Below are 6,300 nucleotides of genomic sequence, written 5' to 3'. Positions count from 1 at the left end.
ACAAGGTATTTCATTAGCACTACATGTATGACATTACATATAAGTTAAAATATTAACAAGGCATGTTCCTTTTCATACAAATATGGTATAACATGTAGGTCTATAGTCTACAACACATTCACCATATATTTATGTTTCTTTAAAAAATTATTTAAATAAAAAAACTTCACTGTAAGGAAGATGGAAAAAATACTTTGTATGACAATGCAATGCTTGCCCTTTGACCATTTATAAAATAATCATAATCGAGTCTCCAAAAATTGGCAATCTCTATAAATACTCATTGGATGTTGAACATATTTATGTGTATGCATCATAATTCTTACCAATGAGCTGGTATATTGACCTAAAAAAGTCTACACCAATGTTCTCTACATTGTTCAATGCACAATTTTGGAGTAGGTTGTACAAAGGAGCACACAAATATTATAGTATTTTCAATTTTAAATCTACAACATCTATATTTGGAGCCTCTTACAAATATAGATTATTCAAATATAGGAGCAATTTTTTCCTTGCAAATATTCCATGCGCCTTTTTTAAATCTTCTAAAATAAAAAATGTGTTGATTTTATGTATAATTCATATGTTAGTATGTACACAACATTTCAAAATTTATTTAAAAATATATCCTTGAAATTATATCTTTTCACTTCCTTTGACATTATATCCCATTACAATTGTTGGTATTTTCTATCATGCAAACTCTTATTTGATTTAGCCATTGGTTTTATTCATTTACATGATTCTTGTTGCATTTGTTTACATGTGTTCTTTAATTTATAAACATCCATTTTACCTTTAATAATTATAGCATTTAAAAAAAATTTCATAAATAAGGAAATTGTATCCATCATTTTCAATCTAATAATCATGACTATCATTGTTAACTAGATAGTTGTGGCTTACAATTGTCAAAATTTGAGTGATGTTATCTTTTTTCCCCAGTGGATAGAATTACCAAATTTTCTCCTTGAATATAGAGACATAGAAATTGTTGAATTGATAGCAAACAAGGTGGGTATCTTTATTAGGCATGATCTCATCCCTTTCGAGCAAGTCTTTTGTCCAGTTAGGGTTTCCTTACTTCTGAACAATTAGAAACCAATTCCACAATATATAATTTTCCATTCCAAATGGGGGGATTGGAAACAAATTGTTCGCATTCAAGAACTGGAGGTAATTGATCAACATTCTTTGAATTTGGGCCATTTTAATGTTGTTTTCCAAGGTGTTGATTCAGAACAAATTATGGTATGTGAGGATCATTCATCATTGCCTGAGAAATGTGAGTTTAGGCAAGTTGCTAATGTAAATAGTACATATATTACTTGTAACAATGATGCTACTCTACCTATTTCTCATTTAGACTTGGATGTATCAAATGAGCATTCACAAGATCAGATGCTTGCATCATTTTCACAAGATCAGATCCCTGCATCAAATTTGGACATTGAGGGTACTCTTTCTTCAAATCATCCATCCCTCTCTTTTTCAAGTCATTACTCTTGTGTAAAACGTACAATAGAGGTAGGTAAGGATTAAAAAAACTAGTCCTAGGTTGGAACTATAGATTTCCAATATTTCAAAGCATTGTCATATGATTATGGACAGAAGGGGCCTCGTCAAATGCCATTTTGCAAAACAGTTTCCAATATATCTGTTAGGAGTAAGTTTTAAAAATCAATTTTCTCTGATGGCATATGCTCAAAAATTCCATAACATTTCATTTCATCAAACAATTTGTAGGCACTTGAATTATCAAGATTTTAGTTTCTTTGATTGCTCCAAACAAAGTTAATCTACAATAGATTTAGTCATACATCATGTTATGTTTAATCAGTCCCCTCTGGAGATGTTTGTTCCAACATGTAAACAGACTATGTAAGGCCTCAGGTTGGGCAGTAATGTGGAATCTGAATTACATCAATTAGCTAATGAGATTTCAGCATTTGTGGTATCAAAACAATTTCAATTAATTGTAGAAGAAATTATGCAAGAAGACATGGCCCAGATATGAGTAGATAATTTTGAGGAAGCTCAAAGGCAATTACGAGATTTCCAACCTGAACAAATGGCCAATGGAAATATTGGTTTTGGGTCCACTTTTGATTTCTCACAAACCCTTCCAATTATGAAGTCACCTGGAGATCCCATAATGGTATCTTCTACTCCAAAGACTCATGGCAGAAAGAGAAAAAGTACAAAAGCTAAAGAAGAAATTGCAGCAAGTATTCAGTCCACTTTGGAAGAAAAATCTTAATCAGTAAAAAGAGTCACTAGAAGGACTAAGTGTCCTCTGGTGGACGGATGAAGATCATAACATGGAATATCAGGGGTATCAACGCCCCTGACAAAAGAAGCAGGATTAAAAAACTGCTTGATGAGTCGAAAGGAGACATTATATTACTTCAAGAGACAAAGTTATCAGATGAAAAGTATGAGGAGTATATTGCTAAATGGAAACAATGGAAATTTTTTCCATTGTCCTAGTGTTGGGGCTTCGGGAGGTTTAACCACTTTGTGGAACCTAAAGGTTGTTTTTAGAAGCTTAATAGGACAAGATTTGGGTTGGCAATGTTTTAAGTTTCAACATTTTGAAATCTCAATGGTTATCTTTAACATTTATGGTCCCGCTAGTATTTCAGAAAAACTCAAATCTTTACCACATCAAAATTGTATCATAGGTGGTGACTTCAATGCAATTTGAAATAATAAGGAGAAATAGGGAGGAATTTTTCCATCTCTAAAAATTATGGAGGAATTCAATAACTTTATCACTACCAATGAACTGTTTGAAATTGAAACATCCAATGGATGCTTCACTTGACATGATAGAAGAGATGGTTTCCTACAAATTTCTGAGAAACTTGATAGATTTTTAGTTTCACAAGCATGGAAAATAACATCTATCATGTTCTCGGCAGAAATTCTCTCTTTCCTGGGATTGGATCACTTTCTTATTTCTTTATCCTTAGATAATAGAGTGGACTAGTCAACATCACATTATAAATCTTCTTTCAAATTTGAAAGAATGTGGTTCAGACATCTAATGTTTCTTCCTTTAATTAGACAATGGTGTGTCAGTGCTCCATAGGAGCAAGGTAATAGTATGTTTCGGTTCTATAAGAAACTCTAGTATCTTAAAGGAAAAATCAGAATCTAGAACAAACAGGTTTTTAAGAATATTTTTTAGGAGAAAAACAAGGTGCAGAAGGAACTTTAAGAAATTAATGAAGAAATCATCAGTTTTGGATTGAATTCAAATTCATATGTTCATCAGAAAGACAAGCAATCTCAATGGGTAGAGTTGTGTCACAGGGTCAAAGAATATTGGCGGCTGAAATCTAGAGAATTATGGTTAAGTGATGGTGACCGTAACACAAAATTATTTCATGCTTTAGCAAGTCAAAAAAAGGCAAGTAAATCTATTTTTTCCATCACAAAATAGCTTACGATTAAAAAATTATTAGATGAGACAAGTATCAAAAGGGAAGGGGTCAGATATTTTAAAGAACTCCTTGACCCATCAGTGAAAATGGATGTAATAATCTTCAACTTAACTCATTCTTAGAGACGATTCCAAGAATTATATTAGATCAAGATAATGATGCTCTTATGAAACCCTTCACTTTGGAGGAAATTTAGAAAATATTTCATTCCGTGCCCCCAGATAAAGCACCTAGTCCTGATCGCTTTATAGCTCTCTTCTTTTAGAAATGTTGGGATGTTCTGGGGTGGGATTTACTTATGGCCCTAGAATCCTCCTGACGCAAGGGTTACATGTATGGGAATTTTAATTCTACTAATATTGCCATCATTCCTAAGTCTGGTGATCCCCAAACTTTGGTTGATTTCAGACCAATTTCTTTGTGCAACACTATATATAAAATCTTCACAAATGCTATTTATTCTAGACTTCAAGTTTTTTTGCCTAATATCATTTCTCCAAAACAAGGTGGTTTTGTGTTAAGTAAAGAGACATCAGAACGGGCAATTGTGGCTCATGAAACTCCTCATCACATCAAAGAAAACCAAATTCCTTCCTTTGTTATTAAACTGGATATGATGAAGGTGTATGATAGAGTTAATTGGTCTTTTCTTATCAAATTTTTGGAGAAATTTGGTTTCAGTAAAGCTTGGTGTAAATGGATCAAAGCTTGTATTTTAGGGGCTACATTTTTTGTTCTTATCAATGGGTGTTTGGAGGGGTACTTCAAATCTTCTCAAGGAATCAGACAAGGTGATCCCCTTTCACCTGCCTTATTTATTATGATGACAAAAGCCTTTAGCAGGGCCATGATTCAATCTCAACAGTTGGAGCTTTGGAAAGGCATTCAGTTTGGAGGAAATGATCTAGTAGTCACTCATTCTCTCTTTGAAGATGATGCGTTGTTGTTTGGATCTGCAAATATTAATGAAGCCAAGCATATTAAGTATTTACTGGACCAATATTCATTATTTTCAGGTCAGAAGATCGGCATGATTAAATCTAAAATCTTCTTCTTCAACAAAGCTCCACCTATTGCACAAAGGATTAAAAAGATTTTGGGTTTTGAGGAGGAAAAATTACCATCTACATATTTGAGTGTCCCCTTTTTCATGGGCTATAATAAAGCTTCTTAGTGGAAAAATATAGTAGATAGAATTAAAGCTAGAACAATGACTTAGAAGGTAAGATGGCTTACTCTATCTCGCAAAATTCTTTTAGTTAAGTCTGTCTTATCAGCTATCCCAAATTATTACTTCTCTATATTATCAAAACCTAGGTTCATTATTAAGCAAATTGAAGGCATTATTCGAGATTTTTTATGGACAAAAAATATGTCAGGTAATAGTAAGATCCCTCTCATCTCGTTAAAGAAAATGTCTTTAGAGAAGCATCAAGGTGGGATTAATCTTCCTAATTTGGCTTTAAGGAATATTGCTTTTGGAGGAAAATTAGTTTGGTTTTTGTATGAGAAAGCGAAGGCTAAATGGTGCAGAATCTTACAAAGAAAATATTTAGATTCTTCTGACCCCTCCAAAAAAATTTCTATGGATCACTTGCCTAAAGGTTCAACTGTTTGGAACTTCTTGGTGGAATCTTGTGATTTGGTTGCTAGATATTTGACTTGGAAAATTAACAATGGTTTTCAAGGCACTCTTTTGGCAGGATTCATGGAATGGCCTTCCTCTTCTTTGCAATAATCATTCCTCTGACAATTGGATTACAATTTTTTGTGTTGAATGGGGCCCCTATGTAGTTGATTATTTCTTCTCTGTTGATCCAATTTTAGGTACGGTTACTTCAAAAAACCCAGACAAGTTACCAATTCCCGATCAAATCAAAAAAGAATTTGTTAGTATATGTAATACAAGGACTATTTTAGTGTCTAATCTTCCAGATACACTGATCTAGGCCCCACACCAAGAAGGTAGATATTCAGTAAAATTGGGTTACTTAGCTGCCAAGAACCTAGAAATTGGTAATAAGTCATTTCGGGCATTCAAATTTTTCTTGGAATCCAATAGTCTTACCAAAGGCAGGTAATTTTTCTATTAGCTGTAAAAAAGAGAATTTTGATAGGAGAAAAACTATCAAAATTGAATATTGTTCAGAATATAAAATGTGTATTATGCATGGAGGAAGAGGAGAATGTTGATCACCTCTTTGTTCTATGTAAAATAGCATATCAATGTTGGATCTTCGTCCTTCAAAAACTAAATTTTAGTATGCCCCTCCCAAATACCTTATGGGATATGTTTCAAGACTGGCCAAGTTTGATTAACCACTCTTTTTATTCGTGTATTTTGGAAGTGTATCCCAGCAATTTTTATTTGGGAAATTTGGTGGGAGAGGAACAAACAGATTTTTTGAAAGCAACCTTCGACATTGGAAACTATGTTGTTAGCACTAGAAGTTGCAGTGGGGGAAGTTGTGGTATCCTATATCAAAAGAACTTCTAAACATATTACTGTTACAAAGGGGGATATTGCTTTGGCTAATAGATGGACTTCTTTACCTTCTACATCTTATCAATTCATCACATCTAGTGGGCCTTGTGAGAAATTTAATAGAATTTTTATGAAATGGATCCCTCTTGTTAAGGGAGATTGCAAGTTAAATTTTGATGGCTGCTCAAGAGGCAATCCTGGTGAGTCAGGAGTTGGAGTGTGTATAAGAGATCATAATGGGCAGGTGTTAGGTATGTTGGCTCAAAAATTACCAGTTGGTACAAATAACAAAGCTAAAGCCATGGCACTCCTTGGTTTAGAGCTAGTACTTCAGTTAAACATAGTTAATATTCACATTGAGGG

The sequence above is a fragment of the Cupressus sempervirens genome, chromosome 2 (genome assembly GCF_028749045.1).
Source record: "Cupressus sempervirens isolate cs-2001-9-10 chromosome 2, ASM2874904v1, whole genome shotgun sequence".
Lineage (NCBI taxonomy): Eukaryota > Viridiplantae > Streptophyta > Pinopsida > Cupressales > Cupressaceae > Cupressus > Cupressus sempervirens.
Note: the sequence above shows the minus strand (reverse complement) of the source record.